This window comes from Miscanthus floridulus, chromosome 1 (assembly GCF_019320115.1).
Source record: "Miscanthus floridulus cultivar M001 chromosome 1, ASM1932011v1, whole genome shotgun sequence".
In the NCBI taxonomy this organism is placed as follows: domain Eukaryota; kingdom Viridiplantae; phylum Streptophyta; class Magnoliopsida; order Poales; family Poaceae; genus Miscanthus; species Miscanthus floridulus.
The window spans coordinates 128,252,044-128,276,655 of NC_089580.1; the positions used below are offsets into that span (position 1 = coordinate 128,252,044).

The window sequence follows — 24,612 nt, forward strand, 5'->3', positions numbered from 1 at the left end:
TTGTGGCGGTGATAGGGTGTAGTGCCCCATCTGCTGCATCCCTGTTCCCTGAACGGGGAGCGAGGTCGCGAGTCAGTGTCGTGATACAGAGCACTCCGCTTGTTGAATGGCGGCGGTCTCCACCAGTGCCTAGAGGTTCTGGTGGATCGCTTGTTCACGAGGGTCATCCAGCTCGGGCAGGCTACGCACAAGCATTGCCGTGGTGGCAATGTTCTAATTGGCCCGAGCAAACTGTGGGGGTCGGTCCCCTGAACCGGGGCATTGCGCTGGGGCTAACGGGCGTGACCCCAAGCGCCGTTCACTGGTCTATGCGCATGGGGCGTAGTGTGGTGCATCGAGCGCGCTGGTGCAGTTGATGGCTGATGCAGCCATTGTCGTCGCAGATCTTCCCCGTGCTCATGTGTGAGCTTGGGGGTCTCTGCGTGAGGGCCCGGCGGGGCGTGGGTCCGGAAGGACTCTGTTACCCCTAGCGGCTGTTCCGGGGTGTCCGCCATAGCGTACTCCTAGGACCGACGGTGGCTAGGTGCCACGTCACCGATGCTGGAGCCGTCACTCCCGATGTCGTCATCCATGATGTTGAGGAAATAGGTGGGAGCATAGCTCGCCATCCCCACGAACTCAGACATGAGAGGGTGCGGCGCCAGCACCTTTTGGAGTCCCCGGGCGTATGCGTCCATGGAAGACGCGAGGCCATTGGGGAACTAGCCGTATGGCGGCTGCGACGGGGACAATGGTAACCCACCGGGTATTTGGCGGAAGATAGAGCGTAGTAAGTAAATAACAGCATGTATATTACTCACAGCGGGGTTTGAGCAGAGAGTTTGCTCGGAATGAAGCGCAGATGCCGCGTCGTCGAAGTCACGCGTCCCGGAGTCAATGGAGGATATCCCTCCGATAGGTGCCGGGTCGTGAGCCTCCTCGTGGAGGTGGAGTACACCGAGTCGGTCGGCGATGAAGTCTAGGCTCCCGAAGCGGAAGGCCTGGGATGGCTCGAAGATGGGTGGAACCCGCATCCCGGCGGGCGAGAGTGTGGGGAACTCCAGCGAGCCGAAACGAATCATATCACCCGAGCCCGCCATGGCGAGGGTGGCGGCAAAATGGGTCATCCGATGACCAAAAAGTGTTGAACGTACAACGTCTTCCCCACGGACGGTGCCAACTATCGGTGCAGAAAGTGACCAATTAGTAAATATTTGTAGTTTTGCTGTACATTGTGATCGGAGGTGGCCTAGCACTCAATGACATAGGATTTATACTGGTTTAGGCAACGTGCCCTATGTCCAGTCGGGGTCGGTCGGTGTCTTTATTCCTGAGCCTAGGTGCTCGAAGTCTGTAGTGGGGTTACAAACGAGTAGGAGAAAGGAGGGGGTGTACAAGAGGTTCGATTGGCTCCGACCGGAAGGGTTGCGGTCGGAACTTGGTGGTCCTGCGGTTGTAAGGTGTTGATGTTGATCTAGTGAGTCTGAGCTTTAAGAAGTCAACCTCCTCTCATTGGAGGGAGCGCATCCCCTTTTATAGATGAAGAGGATGGCTTTACAAGTGAGAGGGAGAGAGTACGGATGTTTCTAAGCCTTGTTGCCTACGCTGATGAAAACTAGATAATGGTTGACGCCCCCCAATACTGTCGATGTCGCTATAGAATGTCAGATGTGCACGAGAGGTCGAGCTCTCTTCTTCAGGAAGGATGGACGCCGGTACCTACAAATACTTCTTGATGCCTAGTGGCATGTGAGGAGCCACGCTATGTTCACCCGGTATGGCAAATCCTGGAGCCCATACTGCAATCGATGTCCAGAGACACGCGGGGGGCTTACCGTATGGGAGTTTTTAGCGGCCCCTACAATACTTTGTGCCAGGGTGGCTATAGAGCACTGTTTCGTGCAGGGTAGGGTCCCTTGTATAGTGGTTTTGACTTGTGAGCCATGCCTTGCCTTTCTCCGCACGTCTTCTGGTTCCTTCCAAATGGGGTGCCCCCGGTCGGATGGCTCCAGTCGGCTCTCAGTGCGCCGGTCGGAGAAGAGCGGTGAGCAGGGTTCCCACGAGCCCCGGTCGTGGGGTCGAAGTAGGAAGCAACGTTTTGGGCCAGGCCTTCCGATTGGAGAGACCGCTTGGAGACAGCTAGTGCCTAAAGCGAGTGCTCCGGTCGGAGAGGTGGGCCGAAGAAGCTGACGAACGGGCACTTGTTCTTTTGGGTAGACCTTCCGGTCGGCGACCGCACTGCCCTTCTGGCCCATTGTGTTTTAGACTCTTGGGTTGGCCCATGAACTATATGTTGTTCGTCGGGGCCGAGCCCGGGCGTGGAAGCCGATCCTCGAGGGACCTCGGGTTTATGAACCTGACACAAACAATATGCTTCTGCATCAATTCTACATCACCGTTGGGCAGAAAATAAAATTAATGCATGAAACTCAGAAATTAATTTAAAATCCATATAACTACTCTTCAAAGTTAAATTCTGCCGTTGGTTCGAATTTAATTGGAAGATAATCTACATCATTGCAGCGAAACTTGATAATAAAATACATTCTATTAGTTCAAGAGCATTTCTTGGTCCTTATCTACTCTGTGAAAAATTGACCATGTTGGTGTGAAATTTATCAGAGATTTAAAACTCAAACTTAAACTCATTATAATATTGTTATCATCAACGTTGGTCAGAAAATAATAATACCATAATTTAACATAAATAAAAACAGACTACTCCTCTAATTAAATTTTTCTGTTGGTTCTAGTTTAACTAGAGGATCAATATAATCATAATTTACTAAATACAACTGCTCTTCAAATTAAATTCTCCCATTAGTTTGAATTTAATTGGAGGATGATAAACATTAAACTTTGCAGCGGAATTTGTGAATTTTACCCACAGGGAAATTCTCTTTACTAATTTTCTTTGAGCCATTAATCATTTTCTAGGAAATAACGATTTACTAGAAAAAGAAAAGAAAAAATGGATTCAAATCAATACTGTTTCTTCGGCCCGACCAAGAAAGCGGCCCGCCTGCCTTGCGTGTGCGCGCGGCTCCCTCCTAGGCCGCAACTTGGGCCTGGGCCGAGAAAGTGACTCGCCCACTCGCGCCCGCCTGGGCTGGCCTCCAGCACGTGGCTTCTGCACCGTCGATGCAAATAGGCGGCTGAGCGCGCGCTTTGGAGAATCAAAACCGCGATGGCACTATCCCCTAGAAAACCCTAGCTCACTTCTCTTCTCCCCTTTCTCTTTCTCAGACCCCCGAGCAATAGAGCGTAGCCGAGCTCAAGGCGGACGCGACACAGGGGATGGCGGCTCCGCCATGGCACCCCTCGCCGGCGCATGAATGCGGCTAGAGCCACGCGCAGCACCGTCAAGCGGCACCACGGTGGTGCCCTTTTGGCCTGAGCCCGAGGCGGAGATCATGCGGCAGCGCTTCTCTCACCCCGGTGGCTGGGGTTGACTTCCCACACGACGTCCATGCGACGGCCGACGGTGGAGACGGAGTGGGTGGATCCCAAGTAGGAGCTCATTCCCCTTGTCCGTTCATTCTCTTCCCCTTCCTCGTCACGAGTTAGGGTTTGGGTTTCGTTAGATAAGCCGCCTTCCTAGCTCTTCTCCTTTCCCCTTCTTCTCTTTTGGATCTTCTTTCTTTTCTTCTCAGAGCTGATCCAATTTGGGGTTAGGGTTAGGGTTACTGTTTATCTTCCCCGACTAGTTAGGGTACAGTTGAGTCACTGTTCTTCTTCCCCGATGGGTTAGGGTTCGGTTGAACCCTCTGCATCTCTATTTCTTCCCCCGATTAAGGTTAGGGTTTCAATCCAAAACGGATCAAACCCTCTGTTCCTCTTTCTCTTTGATTTCTTTTTAGTTTTCTACCCCAAACTAGATCTACATCCTAGAAAGCCTGGCTCTAGTACCATTGTTAGGTTCTTAGGTTTCATCCAAGTGTAGTACTAAGGGTGATTTGCTTACTGGTTGATTCAAATCTAGTAGCAGTTAACTTTGGACAAGGAGACAGAGAGAGTTGGGGAACCATACCTTTGGCCTTGGAAGAGGAGGTAGAGGAGAAAGTAGCCACCACAGCAGCAGGTACGCAGTGCTGGTGGTGAAGTCCAGCGTAGTGGTGCCGATGTAGAGGCGACAATGAAGTCGGTGGCGGCTTCCCATCACTGGCAGCACCGTCTCTCTAGATCGGTTAGCGTTAGGGAATGGTCGGTGGGGCGTCTGGTAGCTCAGGGGAACCTCTTACTATGTGCCCTGCCCCTACCTCTCTTCTTATGGTGCTGTGCGACAGGGAGCCACCAACCATGGAGTGGTTGGGTGCCCCCGATCAGAACACGAATCCAAGGAACCAATTGACCGGTGGAGATCAAACTAACAGTTAGGACTGGAGAGACGTTGGTGAGTTCACGATGGCGATAGGGAAGCAGGGAGCAGGCCTGCTGGTCCTCGTTGTTGCAGGCCTGCTCCTGCACGACACCCGTGTTGCCGATGCACAGACTCTCTGGGTTGGCTACTACAACCAGACATGCCGCAACACCGAGTCCATCGTGGCCAATGAGGTCCTAAAGGCATCGTACAGGGATAAGGGCGTCCTAGCCAGCCTCATCCGGCTGCACTTCCACGACTGCTTCGTCAATGTAAAGAGACACTAGGCAGCAGTACCAGTACCTAATCGATCAGTAGCTCATGAACGCACATGCACGCACGCACCTGTTCTCTTAATATGTAGTTAGACGATGGAGTATGCATGTTGCCATGCCGATTTGCTCACCGAAACGGCGGTGGCCGTGCATGCACGGTTTTTCATTTCATTTCAGGGCTGCAACGGGTCGGTGCTGCTAGAGTCCAGCGGCGAGCAAGCGGAGAAGAACGTGAAGCCCAACCTGAGCCTGCGAGGTTTCGACGTCATCGAGAGGATCAGGCAGAGAGGTTGGAGGCCACGTGCACACTGACGATATCCTACGCCGACATCGTGGCCTTCGCCGCCAGGGACAACGTTAAGCTGGTACGTACGTACTTACCAGATTGCTTGCTTTATTTCAATCTTACTTACTACTGATAATACTACTATTGATCATCATAAAATTAAACAGGATTTAACTAATAAAAAATCATGAGCACAGAGCAGTGGTGTTGGGTACACCGTCCCCGACGGGTGGTAGGATGGCACGGTGTCGTGGGCGAGCATGACCGATGACCTCCTGCCTCTTAACCAGCGGAACATGGGCCTACTCACCCCGTACTTCTCTTGGTCTGATGCTGGATGACATGGTCCTGTTAGTTGATCTCCGCTAATAGGCCCAACGGCCTATTGGGCCCTTGGATCTGTGCCCTGATCAGGGGCGCCCAACCCTAATGTGGTTGGTGGGCCCCTGTCGCACAGCACTATAAATAGAGGAGTGGGGAACTAGGCTCGACGAACGAAGTTGATCGGAGCCGCCGCAATCCCACCACAGAGAAACCTAATCCAATCTAAAGGAGTGCTGCCAATGACGGGATGCCCCACCGCACCGCCATCGCCCTTGCAGCGTCACCATCGGTCCACTGCATCACCACCACAACGCCAACAACCCCACAGTACCGGTGTCTACCCTGCTGTGGTGCAACTACGCAAAGGCGAGGAGGCTTACCCCAGATGTATGGTTACAGAGGTACACTATGATCCTAACATTAGTATCAGAGCCGGTTTAAAGTATGGGGTAGAGCATAGAAAATAAAGAACAAGGGTTAAATCCATTTTGGATTGAAACCCTAACCCTAACTGGGTAAAAGCAAATTGAAAAGAGACCGGGGGTGGTGGACGTCACTGGAACCCTGGTCACCACCGCCATAGCATGGGGAAAAGTGCCACACCACCGTCCTCATAGGTGCACGGCAAGAAAAGAACAGACCCAGTTCGGATCTGAGGAAAGGAGTAAAAAAAAAGAAAGAACAGTGGTTCCCCAACCCTAACCCTAACTGGGTGAAGAGGAAGGGCCCTCGGCTCACAAAGCCAAACCCTAACCCATGACGCACCGTGAGGAAGAAGAGCAGACCGTGGGGAAGAACAACAGTGAACCCGAACACCAAATCCCAATTCGGATGAACTCCGAAAAGAAAGAAATCAAAAGAAAAGCGAAACCCTAACCCTAGAACGAATCCTCATCCCAATTGGACTCAACCAAAAAGAGAAACAAGATCCAAAAGAAAAGAGGGATTCGACCTACAAAAGAGTCAAAGCCAAATCCTAAACCCGCGCAGATCCTCTAGGGAAGAAGAACAGTGCAAATGTCGAAACCCTAACCCTAATTTTTAACCCAATCCCCAAATTGGGTTAATCCCAAAAGAAGAAGGGGATGGGGGAAGAAGGGGAAGAGGTGGCCTACCCCACCGCTGCGCCGCGCTATTGGCCTCGCCGGCACGCCGGGAGAAGAAGGCCGAGTCAGGGTGCTGCTCGCCGGGCTCCAGCCAAAGGGGCGCCATGGCCAGGCCGCTCGACGGTGACATGCTCACCCGCTAGGGAGCGCGCACGCCGGCAAGGGCGCCGGCGACGGTGCCATGGCTGCCTGCTCGCTCGCTACGTCCGCTCGGTCGCCGCTCGCCTCGCTGCTATGTGCGGAGAGAAGAGAGAGAGCGAAGAGAGGGAAAGGGAAGGCAGCGAATGAATTAGGGTTTTAGGGGAGGGCACCCGTCACCCTTTTTGATTGGCCGATCTCACCGCGCAGCCGTTGGATCAAAATGAACAGCGCCGGTTGACCGGGACAACTCATGGCCCAGGCGAGCGAGCGCACCGTGTGACTTTGCCGGCCCAGGCCTAGGTTGTGGCCTGGGTGCGGGCAGCGCGCTCGGAGAGGAGATGGGCCGGGCCGTTTTGTCGGCTAGGCTGAATGCACAGCGTTGAAATGAATCAATATTTTGTTTTTCTTTTTCTAGTAAATGTTTATTTTCTAGAAATTGATTAATGGCTTAAAGAAAATACAAAAAGTAATTTTTCCCTGTGGGTAAAATTCAAGAAATGAGTATACGTTTTCCGCTGCTAAAGAAATTGTTTATTCTCTAGTTATTTTGAACCAATGTGATATTTAATTGGAGAAAAAGAGAGTTTGACATGATTATGATGTTGTTATTTTCTAACCAACGTTGTTAATAACAATATCGTAATTTTAATGATTTATGCATTAATTCTATTTCTGCCCAACGGTGATGTAGAATTAGTGTATAAGAACAGTTGTAAATTTTAATGATTTATGCATTAATTCTATTTCTGCCCAACGCTGATGTAGAATTAGTGTGTAAGAATAGTTGTGAATTTTAATGATTTTATACATCAATTCTATTTTTGCCCAACGGTGATGTAGAATTAGTGTATACAAACAGTTGCATGTTTTGATTTTGACCAACATTGGAATCAAGGCATGCAAATGGTGTTATTTTTATGTTAAGAAAAGGTTTAACCTGGTTTTCATCTTGTCTAAGGTGGACTGGGCAGTCACCTCGCCGTGTTCCACAGAGTCTGTGGCACCGGTGAGGGAGACAAATGAGGATGATGCCGTTTGGGCAACTAAAGAGAGGGATTTTGAAATCCCGAAAGATGTCCTATACCCTTGTGCATAGGAAGTGGGTCACTGCCAACAATAAATGTTTGGCTATGATAAAGAACACGATTGAGTCTACAATTGTGGGCTCAATCCCAGAGTGTGATACGGTCACCGAGTACCACGATAGAATAAAGAGTCAGTTCACTGGCTCTTGAAAGACATATGCCACCCAGTTGATAAAGCAGCTGGTGACAGAGAGTTACTCTGATAATGGTGGCATAAGAGAGCTAACAATGCGTTGTCGAAATTATGGCACTATCGTTTAGGCCATATTTCGAGGGGAAGAATAGAAAGTCTAGTTAAGAATAATATTCTTCCTCCATTAGAGCTCTCAGAATGCATAAAAGGAAAGTATGTAAAGAAAATTAAGAAAGATGTCAAACAAAGTGTAGGAATTTAATAGATTATTCACACAGACATCTGTGGTCAGTTTCCTGTAAAGAGTGTGGATGGTTATGTTTCGTTCATAACATTCATAGATGATTACTCCTATTATGGCTACATTTATCCAATCAAAGAAAGAAAAGAAGTATTGGATAAATTTAAGATATTTAAGGCAAAAGTTGAAAATCAACACAATTTAAAGATTAAGATAGTCAGGTCCGACCGTGGGGGAGTACTATGGTCAGCATACCCCATATGGCCAAGTTCCTAGACCTTTTGCAAGGTTCTTACAGGAGAATGGCATAGTAGCCCAGTATTCTATACCGGGTGAACCTCAGTAGAATGGAATAGCTGAGAGACGGAATTGTACCCTGATGAATATGGCGCGCAGTATGATAAGTTACTCCACCTTATAGTTAAGCCTATGGATGGAGGCGTTAAAAACCGCCATTCATATTCTCAATAGAGTACCAAGTAAATCGGTGCCCAAAACACCATATGAGTTGTGGACAGGAAGAGTACCCTCACTAAAACACTTAAGTGTGTGGGGGAGCCCTACTGAGGCTAAAGTATTTAACCCAAACATTAGGAAGTGAGATTCGAAAACAGTAAGTTGCTATTTCATTAGCTACCCAGAAAAGTCAAAAGTTTTTCATTTGTATTGTCCAGAGAGACATACAAAGTTTGTGGAAACGAGACACGCTGTCTTCCTAGAGGATGAATTGATGAGGGGGAGCATGGTAGCTCGAGAAATTGACCTTGAATAGAAACGGGTGTATGCGCTCACTCCAATGATTCATGAGTTATTTTTCTCACTACTTGCTGTCACTGCACCGATAGTGTCAGATACTGTGGTGCCAGCACCTGTTGTTATTCCGCTTGTGGCAACAATGAATGATGATAAAGAACCTGTTCTTCAGGATCCTATAGAATCTATTGCCACACATGAGGGGGAGCAACAACAGCCTCAAACAAAAGATGTGCCAAATGTGGAGGCCCTTAGAAGGTCTCAAAGAGTTAGAAAATCAGCTATTCCTACTGATAATGAAGTACACAACACTGAGGAATTTCAAATGGAGGATGATCCCACCTCATTTGAATAAGCCATGAAAAGTGATCATTCATCAAAGTGGCTTGAGGCCATGAAAGATGAAATGAAATCTATGAATGCCAATAAAGTTTGGAACTTGAAGATAATTTCTAAAGGAGCCAAAACAGTAGGCTGTAAATAGGTCTACAAAACAAAGCTTGACTCTCAAGGGAATATAGAGAGATATAAAGCATGACTTGTGGCAAAAGTCTTTACGCAAAGAGAAGGGATTGATTACAATAAGACGTTTTCTCTAGTCTTATGCAAGGATTCCTTTAGAATCATAATGGCATTAGTGGCACATTATGATTTAGAATTACATCAGATGGATGTAAAGACGACATTTCTCAACAGGGATGTGGGGTGTACGACCCCGGATACCCATGGTAGACCACATGGGCTGCGCCCCTTAGGGTGGCCTAGCCCACAAGAAGAAGCCTTGCAGGGCACGACTCTGCTCAGCGCCTTCCGCAAGACATCGGGAAGATATCCTGAAGATACTACGAGTTCTGTTAGGATATGTATGATCCCAAGTTTCCTGTAATCAGTTATTACTTTCCAATTATCTCTTAGATCTAACCGACTTGTAACCCTGCCTCCTGGACTATATAAGGTGGGTAGGGACCCCCTCTAAAATCACGGCATATCATACGATAGCTAATACAAACCAATAGACCACAGGAGTAAGGTATTACGTCATACTGACGGCCTGAACCTGTCTAACTCGTGTGTCTCTGTTGCCTTCTTGTTCTTGATCTCACGCTCCTCTACCGATCAATCTACCTTCGTGGGATACCCCTTGGAGGACTACCGACGATAATCTATCCACAGTTAGCGCGCTAAGTAGGGGTCTGCGTGTTATTTCCTTGTCGAACAAGATGGCTTTTTCTGCCATGCTTAAAGAGGCTCACTGTTAGGTCAATGAGATCCGCGAGGATAAGAGACCTTCGTGCTCTATGAGCGTGATTCACCGATCAGCTGCGCCGAGGTCCAATCGCCGCCCAAGTCAAAGCCATTTTGCCGACCAGTCATTACCTCTCCAAGGAGGGCCCGGGGGGCATCGCACCGAACACCATCGCCAACATGACCAGGAGGTCGAACAGGATGCTAGAGTACATCTTAGCAACCTCTGGGATGCGCAGTGGCGTATCGAGCACCGTCGCTTTGGTTGCCATGAAGATGAAGTATGTCGCCACTAGGATTCCGAAAGGGAGTACGACAACCTGGACTCAGCCCTCGAGCCTATCCCCGACCACAATGCTGTAGATTACGGTGTCGACAATCCTGAGGGGCCTTCGGCTTTCACAAGGGCACTCTAAACGCTTTGATGGCCCCGTGGATTTAAGATCACCGGGGTCGAGCCCTACGAAGGAAGAATGAACCCAACTCAATGGCTGCAGGCTTATGCCACTGTCGTCCGTGCCGCCGGAAGAGACACCAGCGTTATGGCAAATTACCTCACCGTCATGCTCATGCCACCCGCCATGAGCTGGTTGACCAGCCTTGTGCCAAACTCCATCGGCTCATGGGAAGAGTTGAAGAAAGTCTTCACCAACAACAATATGGCCATGTGTACTCGACCCGGCACGAAGCATGATCTCAGCCGCATCAACCAGAAGCCATCCGAGCTCCTCCGTAGCTACATCCGGCGTTTCTCTGAGATGAGGAACTCTATCCCCAACATCACGGAAGCTGAAGTCATCACCACCTTTATCCGAGGACTCCACCATCGCGAGCTTCGCTCCAAATTCAACCATAAGCCGCCGACCGGTATTGGTGAGATGATAACTATCGCCAACCAGTACGCCGATGCAGAGGAAGCCGAGGTGCACTTCAACGAGGATGCGGGCACTCAGCGACCACCTCACCGATACGACGATCACCTCGATGACCGACGTCACAATGACTGCCGCCCCGACGACCGTAGCTATCATCGTGATAGCGGCCGTGATCGAACAGGAGGACACAGGCCTGGCCAAAATCGCCGCCGCCGGCCAGAAGACATCTTCATCGCCGCTAGTCAACCTCGCGCCAAGCGTAACTATGACGAGCAGTACCAAAAGATACTCGACGGCCTGTGCCCTCTTCACAAGAATGCCAAACACAAGATGAAGGACTGCATTGGTCTAGCCAGGGAGTTCCAGGACAAGAGGCTCGACGACGACGCCAACAATGGAACAGGAGGTCACCGACCGCCTGGGAACAACAACAACGCCTTTCAAGACCACGATAAGGTGGTCGCCACCATCTTCAGGGGCCTCGCCTCCACTAAGAGTCAAAGGGAACAGAAGCTTGCCGCTCGATGAGTGCTCGCCGTTGCTTCAGAAGAAACTACCACCGACCCCAGTTATCGCCCATGGTCCGAGATCCCCATCACCTTCAACAAGGCCAACCAGTGGGCAGACATACCATATACAAGGCGTTTCCCCCTTGTCCTTGATGCAACCATCCAGAAGGTGCTATTCAGAAAAGTCCATGTTGATGGTGGCAGTGCTTTGAACCTACTTTTTGCCGAAGCCCTAAGAGAGTTGGGCCTTGTGATATTAGATCTCACACCCTCGAACTCCTCCTTCTAGGGTGTGGTACCTGGAAGGGCATCTAGGCCACTTGGAGAGATCACCCTACCCATACAGTTCAGCATGGCAAGCAACTACCACATCGAGCATATCAACTTCTATGTTGCCGACTTCGACATAGCCTACCACGCCATACTTGGTTGGCCAGCTCTGGCCAAATTCATGGCCGTACCACACTACGCTTATCTGGTGTTGAAGATGCCTTTGCCTATAGGAGTCCTAGCCCTACGGGCCAACCTTTCTGTCGCCTATGCCTGTGAGACAGAGAGTCTTGCCCTCGCCGAAGCCACCAACCTCTCCATCCAGATGGCTAGCGTGGTCACCAAAGCCAAGACGGTACCCGCCAAAGACATGGAGATTCTAGAGCTGGAGCTTCCCCGTGCCTCCGCCAAGTCTAAGGAAATCAAGGAGGTCGGCCTCGGCCTCAATGACGCTTCCAAGACCATGAAGATTGGGGCTCACCTTGACCCCAAATAGGAAAGCACGCTCGTCTCCTTCCTATGTGCCAATGCTGATGTGTTTGCTTGGAACCCTACAGACATGCCGGGGGTACCACGGGAGAAGATTGAGCACTCCTTGAATGTCTCGCCGACCGCCAAACCGATCAAGCATAAACTTCGCCGATTCGCGTCAGACAAGAGGAGGCTATTAGGGTAGAAATAAAATGGCTCTTAGCTGCTGGGTTTATAAAAGAAGTGTGTCATCCAGATTGGTTAGCAAACCCTAAAGACCCCTTCGGCTTGCCTCGGATAGATGAGGTTGTAGACTCTACCGTCGGCTGTGAACTACTCTCTTTCCTTGACTATTACTCCGGCTATCATTAGATCTCCCTCAAGGAAGAAGACCAGATAAAGACGTTGTTCATTACACCTTTCGGTGCATACTGCTACAAAACTATGTCCTTTGAACTCAAGAATGCTGGGGCTACCTATCAAAGGGCCATTCAGATGTGCCTCAACTAGTAGATCGGCCACAACGTCGAAGCCTAAATCGATGACATGGTCGTCAAAACCAAGACAGTCGACAACCTTATCACCGACCTCGAAGAAACTTTTGCCAATTTGAATAAGTACCGATAGAAGTTGAACCCTTCAAAGTGCATCTTTGGAGTTCCATCCGGTATACTGCTGGGATACATCATCAGTGCTCGAGGCATCGAGCCTAATCCGAACAAGGTCTCCACCATCACCAATATGAAATGGCCGACATGTGTCAAGGATATACAAAAGCTTACAGGTTGTATGGCTGCTTTAAGCTGCTTCATATCACGCCTCAGCGAAAAAGGGCTACCTTTCTTCAAACTCCTCAAGGCCTCCGAGCACTTTTCCTGGTCGGAGGAGGCAGACTCAGCTTTTGAGCATCTCAAGTTGTTCTTAACGAAGCCGTCGATCATGATAGCGCCAAGGCTAGATGAGACTCTGCTCATATACATTGCCACCACCTCTCGCGTCGTGAGTATAGCTATCATCGTCGAACGCGAGGAAGCCGGGCACGCTTACAGGGTGCAACGTCTGGTCTACTTTATCAGTGAAGTACTCAATGAGCTAAAAACTCATTATCCTTAGGTACAAAAGCTATTATACGCAATTCTGATTATGTTGCACAAGCTCCAGCATTACTTCGAATACTACAAGATTGCCGTGGTCACAGAGTTTCCCCTGGGGGACATTCTTCGCAACAAAGAAGCCACTGGCCACATCATTAAATGGGCTGTTGAGCTGCACCTATTCCATTGAATTCAGAAGCAGACCTACCATTAAGTCACAGGTGCTCGCTGACTTCGTCGCTGAATGGACCGAGATCTAAGAGCCCATCGCCGCCGCTTGCCTCGAGCACTAGGTGATGTACTTTGACAGTGCCCTTAACATCAACGGTATTGGTGCGGGCATTCTGTTCATTACGCTGACCAAGGATAAGCTATGTTACATTCTTCGGATACACTTCCTGGCCTCCAACAATGCCGTGGAATACGAAGCATGTCTCCATGGTCTTTGTATAGCCATCACGCTCGGCGTCAAACGTCTCATGGTGTACGGAGACTCCGCGCTGGTTATCAACCAGCTCAACAAAGACTGGTCTTGTTCCAGTGAGAAGATGGACGCATACTGCTCCGAAATTAGGAAGCTTGAAGGGAAGTTCTAAGGTATCGAGTACCACCACGTGGTACGAGATCAAAATCTACCAGCCGACCAGCTCTCAAAAATAGGTTGATCTCGCGCCGTGGTTCCACCAGGGGTCTTCATGCAAGATCTCCTAGTTCCATCCATTAAAGAAGAAAAGGAAGTTGAGGAGGTTCCCCCTGCCGAGCAGTTGGTACTTGCGGTGCCTTCTCCGGTCGCCGATTGGAGAGAGCAATTCATCATGTACCTCACCAACTTTGAAGTACCCGCCGACAAGACCTACACCAAATGCCTAATCCGCCGAAGTAAGCACTACGTGTTGGTAGACGGTAACTTGATGAGGAAGAGTGCTAAGGAAGGGATATTGCAGAAGTGCGTCCCTCAAGATGAAGGAGTGAAGCTGCTTCACGAAATTCATTCTGGTTCCTGTGGCAATCACGCGGCCTCGAGAAACCTGGTCGGCAAAGCTTTCCGAGCTGGCTTCTACTGGCCCACGGCCATCTCTGACGTAGAAGACCTCGTCTAGCGTTGTGAAGGATGTCAATTCTTCGCCAAGCAAATACACGTACTGGCATAGGAATTGCAGACCATCCCAGCTTCTTGGCCTGTCGCATGCTGGGGAATGGACATGATTGGGCCCTTCAAGCCAGCGCCAGGAGGTTTCAGGTATGTATACGTCACCATTGATAAGTTCTCCAAGTGGATCGAGTACAAACCGCTTGTTTCAGCTACTACAAAGAAAGCAATCGACCTCTTTGAAGATATCATACGCAGGTTCGGTCTCCCGAACAGCATTATCACCGACCTCGGAACCACATTTACTGGCCATCATTTTTGGGACTTCTGTGAAGGCTGGTGCATCTCCATTAAATACATTTCCGTTGCTCATCCTAGAGCTAATGGCCAGGTTGAGCAGGCTAATGGTATGATCCTTGACGCCCTCAAAAAGAGGCTATATCAGAAAGAAGAAAAGCATCCGGGCAGATGGCTCAAAGAGCTTCCGGCTGTGGTCTGGGGACTACATACTCAAGCTAGTCGCAGTATCGGTGTGTCTCCATATTTTTTTGGTCTATGGCTCAGAGGCCATACTACCAGCAGATGTTGCCTTCCGAGCACCCAGGGTGGAAAATTATGTTGAAGAGCAGGCCACGGCTGGTCGGATAGAGGACGTTGACCGGGCCGAGGAAGCTCGCCTGATCACCTGCGTCTGCACAGCCAAGTATCTAGAAGATCTGCGAATGTACTATAACCGCAACATAAAAGGTCGTTCATTCACCGTCGGCGACCTCGTTCTCCGCAGAAAACAAAAGACCGAGGGGTTGCACAAGCTTTCTTCCCCTTGGGAAGGGCCCTACGTCGTCAAAGAGGTCACCCGACTAGGATCTTATCGCTTATGCGACTTAGATGGGATTGATGTTCCAAACTCATGGCACATTGAGCACCTCATACGTTTCTACCCTTGAAACGCTCCAGATATGTACTCTCCATTTTATGATGAATAAAGTTTTTGTCTCCATGATTTGTCTCCATTTTTCCTTTAACTTTTGATCTCCGCGTACGGTCGCCGAAGCATTACGATACTCCATAACGATCTCCAAAATTGCCGAACAGTTTTCTCCAAAATCGCCGAACAGTTTTCTCCAAAATCGCCGAACAGTTTTCTCCAAAATCGCCGAACGGTTTTCTCCAAAATCACCGAGCGATTTCTCCAAATCGCCGACCACGATTTCGCCGAATAAAGTTCTCCAAATCTCGAAAATCTCCGAACGGTTTTCTCCAAAAAATGCCGAACGTTTTCTCTAAAACGCCGACACATTTTCGCCAAAAAAACACCGAATAATTTTCTCCAAACACGTCGAATAATTCGCTGTGAACCTTTAAAGATATTTCGCCGATCAGCGAGCAGCCTACTTTCTTTTCTGTTCTCTTTGGAGAAGACCCAGCCTACGATCTCTCCCTACACGCGCCACGGGCTCTGTGCTCTATGTTATGGGTGGTCGGCTGTGGTTCCTTGGTCACGCCTATTTTTCCTTCACGTGCACGGGCTCTGCACTCGATGTTATAGATTATGGGCTATCCGAGGCCGAGAGCTCAGAGCAGAATTTATTGCTCGATTGACGTTTATGCCATCTATAGTCATTTCGATAACTGCCTAGCAGCATACGTTTCGCTCTTTTCTCTATGGAGAAGGCCCAGTTTTTTATCTCTCCCTACAAGTGCAACGGGCTCCGCGCTCTGCGTTATGGGTGGTCGGCTATGGTTCCTTGGTCACGCATGTTCCCCGTACACGTGCTTGGGCTCCGCGCTCGACGTCATGGACTATGGGCTAGCTGAGGCCATGGGGGTTAGTAGCAAACTAACTGCTCGGACTCTACTTATACTCCGTATAAATATCTTATGGTCATAACTACGAAGATTTTTTCGCCAAAATACAATCTAACTGCATACCCATGCACTTTATAACATTTATCGTATATAAGTGTTCTTGCGCTTTCGCGCGTTCTAATTGCAATGTGCAGAAATTACAGATGATGTCAGCCAAGCAGATCATTGGGCTACGTCACTGCCATCCGTCTCACCAAACAGATCTATGTTGCCGGCTAGTTTCTTAGCTGCATCCTCCACCTCATCCTCCAGCTTCTGGGTCTCCGCATCGCTCAGTCCTTCGGCGAAACCGCCCCCTATCGACTGAATGTCCATGGTTGGGTAGTGGGACCGAGCAACCGCAAGGACATGAGTAGCAATGGTTACAATGGCATCGTGGTTGAAGATCTTGAAATTCTCCCACGCTGCTTTGCACCTCTGGATGATGGTATCTGACCCTTGCCTCCTACCTTCAAGTCGGGGTGTCGTTTCTGGGTCGACGCAGTCAAGCACTGGTTTGATTCCGGCAACTACGGCATCAAATTTGTTCCTCTGGGTATGGGCGTCTTGCTCCAACACATCGAATTGTGCCTTGACCCTCCAACGGTAGTATGCATGCATTTTGAAGTTCCGTCAGGGAAGACATTAACCTCAGCAGAAAACCCGACCATGAGGTACTCACCGTCTAGCTCCTCGGTCAGTTTGTTCGCTCGCTCTGTCTCCTTCGCTTTCTCCTACCGAAGTTGCTCGAGGGCCTGGCGTAGTTGACCGAGCTCCACGTCTTGTTCTACAAGTACGTCATTCATCAACAAAAGTAATTGTATCCAACTATGTGAGGCATTTTTGTGGATCGAACGTACCTCTCTTCTCAGAGACTTTTTGCAGCTTTTCCAATTGCTCGGAAGCATCTTTAAGTTGTGTAGAGGCAGTGATCAGCTGCTCGGACTGTCTTCAAAGTTGTTCTTTCGTAGTCGCCAGTTGTCCAGATAGGACCCCCTTCTGGTATTCTAGGTCCCGCGCGTTGGACTCGGCAAGGTCTCGCTCGCGTTGGGCCCTTTGAATATTCTTGTCCAAAAGGTTCATTGCCTCTTTGAGTTTTTTGTTCTCCTCGGCGAGGGGCTCCATCCTCTTAATCAACTGGTAACGGTGCTTGGCAGTTCAAGTTATCCCCTGGAAATGCACAATGACAATGACAGAAGGAAATAAATAATGACAACAAAGAATTTTCGGGATTCAGTATCAACCTCGATTTGTTTTACTACTCCACCAAGGGTGGATTTTAGCCTCCTCATTTCTCTAGGGGTGTCCTCTTCCTCGACAACTACCACTTCATCACCGCGCTTGCGAAGGATCCGGACGCATTGGGTTCGAGGCTCATCACGAACGATCACCTCGACCTCCTCTTCCACAGCAGTAGGGCTCACCGTAGGGCGGCTCTGTGGCCGGACAGTGGGTTCGAGCATGACTTGCGACCCCTTAGGGGGCACTGTTAGCTCCTCGGGTGCCCCTGGTCTCGCCGACCTAGACTCTGCTGCCTCACTGGCCACTATAGTTTCAGTTCCTGAGGGTCTGGCGCTACCTGACGTTGTTTTGGGCATTGTTGCCAAGCCGGCCTTTACTGACATCGGTCCCTCACCATCTCCAGTTCCACCCGTAGCGGTTGTTGTTTGTTCCGCCAGTCGCCGAGCATTGGGGGACCCTAACACGGGGGCGGCAGGCGCTACCTCGGCCTCAGGATCAGCTTGAGACTGCTTGTCAGTCTAGGCGGGTGACTTCGGATTCTCCATGTGCCTTGCGCTACATCAGAACATTTGGTCAATCGCCCAAAAAACAGACGTCAAATAGCAAAACAATAGCAATGCAAGGTTACTTACCGTTTGGTCTGCCGCTATGCTTTTTTGAATCGGCGAGGCCTATTCGAGCCCCCGGGTGCGGTTGTGGGTTCGACCTCCATAGTATTGGGTGGAGGTCTATCCTCCTCTACAGTTGGCCTCTGCTCCGCTTGTTGTTTCGGTGTTTGCTCTGTCTGTACCACCGGGTTTAGCTCCGTCTGATGCTCGGGGACTCCCATCGCCTGCTGCTCGAGGACTTCGTCGCTTCCCCTTGGTTGCTCCTCCACGTGTGTTCTACGTGAAGTTGTTTGCATGCTTGGGGGAGGAGGAGCTGTATTGTCGTCATCATCCGACCATTCCATCACCATGGCCCTCCGTGGACGGTTGGTCTGGTCGCCGACCAGTGATATACCGCCCAGTTTGCGAGGAGCGATCGTCGTTGTTTTCCTCTTCTTCCGGGCTGGCTCGTTTGCCGCTGCCCGTTTTCCCTGAGATTTCTCCAATAATGGGGGGACGCGCCGTATGATCAACATCCGAATCTCTAGATTCTGATGAGATACCAATGGAACTATCTTCAGGGTTTTCTGTTGGTCGAACATCCACCACTGGCGGCCATTTAGCTCTCGGCACGTCAAAAAAGTATACTGCTCTGTCCTACGAATAGATCTTTACATAAGTAAGTCAGTTCCCTGCTCAGCAAATCGACCATTGAACAATGCAGGGCAAGATTATTACCTGAGGACGTGGGTTGGTACAGTTGAAGGCCTTTGTTTCTTTCAGCCAGCTAAATGAGGCGCTGGAGCTGAATAGTTCTGTGGCGCGGCATATTACTTCTTTCCTTGATAGCCGTTCAGGTCTCTCCCAGGTTCCGTTGTCGTCGCCCTTGTAGTCAAAAGCAGGGTAGGCCCTTTCCTTGCAAGGCTGGACACAGCGTACTATGAAGCTTGCCGCCACAAGTTCACCTCTCAACTGCACCCTTTGAATCAAGTCAAGGAGCTCCTTCACTTGCTCCATATCGACACTCCTTGGTCTCTCCGACCAGCTTCTTAGGTTCTCCGAGATATGGTGGACGTCGCAGCGGACGGCCAGGTGGTTCTATTTAATGTAAAACCACTTGGCATTCCACCCTTTCAAGGAAGTGTTCAGTGGAACACTGATATAATCGCTGGCCATTCCGTCCCAGAGATGCAGATATACGCTGTCGACCACCTTGGAGCCACCGCTGCCTTTCTTCTTTAACCAAAATAAATGTCTAAAGAGGTTGAAGTGCAGAAGAATCCCAAGAAATGCCTCACAGAAGTGAATAAAGATCGAGATGTGTAGTATAGTGTTGGGGTGGAGATTGCACAGACTGATCGACCAAAATACCAACAGATCTCGCAAGAAAGGATGAGCAGGGAACCCCAATCCATGTCAAAAATAATCTTCAAAGACTACAACTTCGTCGGAGTTAGGCATTGGAAAGGGCTCACCAATGGCTGGATGCCATCTGCCGGTGACGCGATCAGGAAGCACGCCCGCCGTCACCATTCTTTCGAGCTCCGCTTCTCTAGTGCGCGATGGCGTCCACTCTTCGTCGCGGCTGGCTCCGCTTCCTGCCTTCTTTGGGCTTGTTTTCTTCGGGTTCGCGGCTCTCCTCTTTGGCGCCATCGCTTAGATCTGGATACGGTCTAGCGACGATAGCGTTTGTGGTTGTGAATCTGGAGGTGTGGTGGCTGAGATGGAAGATGAAATGGCGAAGTGGCAAAGGTGGGAGAATGGGGGGCGGCGGTACTGTTACAAATCACTTTCCCCACTTTTATGACTCAAGGGTTTTTGGGAAACCGTTCCCACGAACTACGCCACTGCGATTTCTCTGATGTGCCAAATGGGCCGTTACATGGGCTTCTGTGCAAACTGCAGCCCACGGCGCTCATTTATCACTGCATTCAGTTGCTCCGATTTTTCCTCCATTTATCGCCGACTTCTCCGCCAATTATTGAGGCTCAGTAACTGACACTGTCCAGCTGTTACTTCGATTTTTCCTCCACGGTTGGATTACTCCTATAACTCCGCCTGCAGCTCGGGGACTGGTGGTTTTTTTCGTTGGTTTTAGGTTATTTCTCTTTTTCTGACCCTAGCACCACGTGACTGCGTCACCTACTGTCAGGCTCAGGGACTAAGTGGGCACACTTCACCTTGCGGTGAATGTGCTGTGTGACTTTTTGGGTCACGCCTAGGGACTGGCTGCCTGCTCGACTGGTTTTTTACTTTTCTTCTAGTTTCTGACCCTGGCACCACATGACTATATCATCTGCTGTCAGGCTCGGGGACTAAGTGGGCACACTTCACCTCGTGGTGAGTGTGTGGGAATTTTTCTCGAAGACTGCGTGACTATAGAGGAAGATTGAATCCTACAATTTTGTTCGGACTCTAAGTGGGCACACTTGGTTCACTATGGAGAAATTTTCGATTCTATACTTGAGCTCCTTACACCCTTATGGCAAGCCGTACTCAGGTTGTGCTGCTCTGCAACGGTTCACACTGCTCGGCGACGGTTCACTCTGCTTGGCGACAGGTCGTGCTGCTCTGCAATGGTTCACACTGCTCGGCGACGGTTCACTCTGCTCGGCGACAGGTCACGTTGCTCTGCAACGTTTTGCACTACTCGGTGTCGGTTCACACTGCTCGGCAGTTAAGCATGGTGGTTGGACCATAAGCTTAACTACTCGGCATCATTTGCAACTGCTCGGACAAGCTCAAGGCGGCGTTGCACAACAGGTACAAGGTGCTCGAGGACTAGCTATGGGGTGTATGACCCCGGATACCCATGGCAGACCACAAGGGTTGCGCCCCTTGGGGTGGCCCAGCCCACAAGAAGAAGCCTTGCGGGGCACAACTCTGCTCGGCGCCTTCCGCAAGACATCGGGAAGATATCCTGAAGATACTACGAGTTCTGTTAGGATATGTATGATCCCAAGTTTCCTGTAATTAGTTATTACTTTCCGATTATCTCTCAGATCTAACCGACTTGTAACCCTGCCTCTCGGACTATATAAGGCGGGTAGGGGCCCCCTCTAAAATCACGGTATATCATACGATAGCTAATACAAACCAACAGACCATAGGAGTAAGGTATTACGTCATACTGACGGCCTGAACCTGTCTAACTCGTGTGTCTCTGTTGCCTTCTTGTTCTTGATCTCACGCTCCTCTACCGATCAATCTACCTTCGTGGGATACCCCTCGGAGGACTGCCGACGATAATCTATCGATAGGGGACTTGGAGGAAAATGTTTACATGGCACAATCGAAAGGTTTTGTCATGGAAGTAAAAGAACGAATGGGATGCCGCCTAAAAAATCCATTTAAGGATTAAAACAAGCTTCAAGACAGTGCTTCTTGAAGTTTGATTAGATAATAAAGAATTTTGCGTTTAAAGAGAATGTAGAGGACAATTGTGTCTATACAAAGTTTAAGAATGAGAAGTTAATCTTTCTTGTCCTGTATGTGGATGATATCTTACTTGCTAGTAGTGATGTCAGTCTACTACTGGAGACAAAGAAGTTTTTGTCCTCAAAATTTGATATGAAAGATCTTGGTGAAGCCTCGTTCGTTTTAGGGATTGAGATTCACCGAGATAGAAGTAAAGGGGTATTAGGACTCTCACAAAAGGCATACATAGAAAGAATCTTAAAAAAATTCAGTATGCACAAATGTAGTCACTCACCTGCTCCTATAGTCAAGGGCGACAGATATGGAGATTTTCAATGCCCCAGGAACCCATATGAGATCGATCAAATGAAAGTGGTTCCATATGCTTCAGTTGTCGGAAGCTTGCAATATGCTCAAGTATGTACGCGCCCTGACTTGGCATTTGTTACCGGGTTACTTGGCAGATTCTAGAGTAATTCTGGAACAGAACACTGTAAATTAGTAAAGAAAGTCTTGCATTATTTGCAAGGAACGAAAGGCCTCATAATGACGTATAGAAGATCTGATTCACGCCATACAGTGGGATATTCAGATTCTGATTATGCGGGAGATGATAGAAAATTTATGGCTGGATATGAATTCACTCTCGCAGGGGGAGCTATTTCATGAAAAAGCTCAAAGCAAACCGTCACTACATCGTCTACAATGTATGTTAGGTTTGTAGCGTGTTATGAGGCAACGGGGCAGGTGAACTGGCTAAAGAAGTTCATACCCGGTTTGAAGGTGGTTGACAACATCTATAGACCACTAAAGTTATACTGCGATAATAATCAGGCAGTACAGTATGCTCACAACAATAAGTCAAGTGATACTGCCAAACACATTGACATAAAGTATATTGTTGTGAAAGATAAAGTCCGGGATCATGTCATAAAGTCTTGAGCATATAAGTACAGAAAATATGCTCGCGGATCCGCTTACAAAAGCCTTACCACCCAACGTGTAGCTAGCATAGATTTAAGGAAAAGCCTAAAATTTCTGGACAAAAGAAGGCCCAAAGATAAGTATCTATTTTAGAACAGAGTAGTGTGTTGTAGCTGTTAAATCTATCGGCAATGGACCGTGACGATGAGACATGCTCTATGTGCTAATCTGTAATGGAATGAATAAAAGTAAATGATATGAAATTAAAAGATAGTAATGAGATCAAGGGGGAGAATGTTAGTTGATCTCCACCAATAGGCCCAACGGCCTATTGGGCCCTTGGATCTGTGTCCTGATCGGGGGCGCCCAACCCTAATGTGGTTGGTGGGCCCCTGTCGCACAGCACTATAAATAGAGGAGTGGGGAACTGGGCTCGACGAGCGAAATTGACCGGAGCCGCCGCAATCCCACCACAGAGAAACCTAATCCGATCTAAAGGAGTGCTGCCAGCGACGAGATGCCCCACCGCACCGCCATCGCCCTCGCAGCGTCACCACCGGTCCACTGCATCGCCACCACGACACTAACAACCCCACGGTACCGGCGTCTACCCTGCTGCGGTGCAACTACGCAAAGACGAGAAGGCTTACCCCGGATGTACGGTTACAGAGGTACACTGTGATCCTAACCGGTCCTCTTGGGCGCGCACTCGCTGGGCGTCGCGCGCTGCGGCACGTTCGACTACCAGCTGACGAGCGACCAGGACAAGGGCATGGACGCGGCGTTCTGGAACAGCTTGCGGAGCCAGTGCCGGTACAACGCCAGCAACTACGTGCCCTTCGACGCCGGCAGCCCGTACGCGCTCGACACCGGCTACTTCGCCAACGTGCTCGCCAACCGCACCGTGCTCGAGTCCGACGCGGCGCTCGCCGCCTCGCCGCGCACCGCGGGCAAGGTGAGGCAGTGGAAGGACAACCCGGGCGGGTTCAGGAGCAGCTTCGTGGCCGCCATGGTCAAGATGGGCAGCATCCCCGGCACCAACCCCGGCAAGGTCCGCCTCAACTGCACCAGGGTCAGGATGTGATGGTGGCCATGCATGGGCGTCGACATGAGGAGCGCCGTGCGCCGATAGCACGCACGATTGCGTCCAAATATTTTTTGTTCGGTGATCTTTTTCTTGTGTTCTTGCTAACTCTCGGCATGTAACAATCGTCATTTTCTTCTTCTTCTTTTTCAAATTTTGCTAATTAGCGCGTGTACCTTCTATCTACGTATGTGTAATCATTCTTTGAGGAATCAAAGAATGCCTCGAACTTGCTTGGTTGGCAAACTGGATATGTATTTCTCGTGCGAATCATTTGTTAGCGGTAGACTCACAAGCCCGCAATGAGCAACCCTGTCATGGACTGGGCTTCCAAATGGGCCTATCGTGGATTGGGCTGCCAAGTGAGCTCAAATTACAGAAATGTGCAGCTAAAAGGATGGGAGTGCTAGATGCAGGGCATCGAACAGAGAACTTCCACCTCATCTTCCTCCTCCATCCCAGGACTAGGGCCGTGTTCGGCTGGCACTTTTTTTTGGCTGAACTGCGTGACTGAATCATCCAACCAATAAGCTACCGGCCAGCAGCAGCAGCATCCAGCCAGCTGGTGATCAGAACCAAGATTTAAATGACAGTCAAGCAATTCAAATTTTGGCGCCAACCCAACATAAATACAAAAGTTGGCGCCAAATGACAACCAAGTCAAACAACAGTAAATGACAGTTCCAACACACAACCTCCACTAGTATTTTCTTAAGAGCTATTAACAGTGGATTACAACTACAAATCACTATTACATTACACCTAAGAGGTCCATACAAGCCATTACAATCACAGTCCCATACAAAGTTCCGAATTACATGTACAGACATCACATACTACATGGGTCCAAGGTCGTGCAGTGCAGATTACAGTACCATTACAACATTCTCTACATAGGCATGACTGGAACATGTATAAAAATTGTAGCCATTCGAACAAGTTACATATAGAACAGCAAGAAGAAGAGAGGCATATACCAAAACCTCCATCTGCACCCTTCTCTTCGTGACATCGTCAACTCCAACCACACCATGGCCATACTACTACACCGTCACCTGCGTTATCACGCAATCAAATAGCAATGAAATCTATGCACACATACTGTTGAACTTGTATCACACCTTCAACAATGCAACACCCAAAACTGCCATACCTGCCAACTACCCTGCCAAGATACCAAAGGCGATCCAATCTCGCACATCAGACATAGCATCACTAGCATTTGCTGACACCCATGCATTGGCGTCGTAATCTGCATCTCTTTGCTAGATCC

The 24,612-nt window shown here is 49.4% G+C and overlaps 1 pseudogene; it reads left to right on the forward strand.

The window, feature by feature from the left end:
- The first annotated feature begins 4,383 nt into the window (after positions 1 to 4,383).
- On the forward strand, positions 4,384 to 23,339 carry LOC136493229 (peroxidase 5-like; annotated as a pseudogene).
- Positions 23,340 to 24,612: the final 1,273 nt, after the last annotated feature.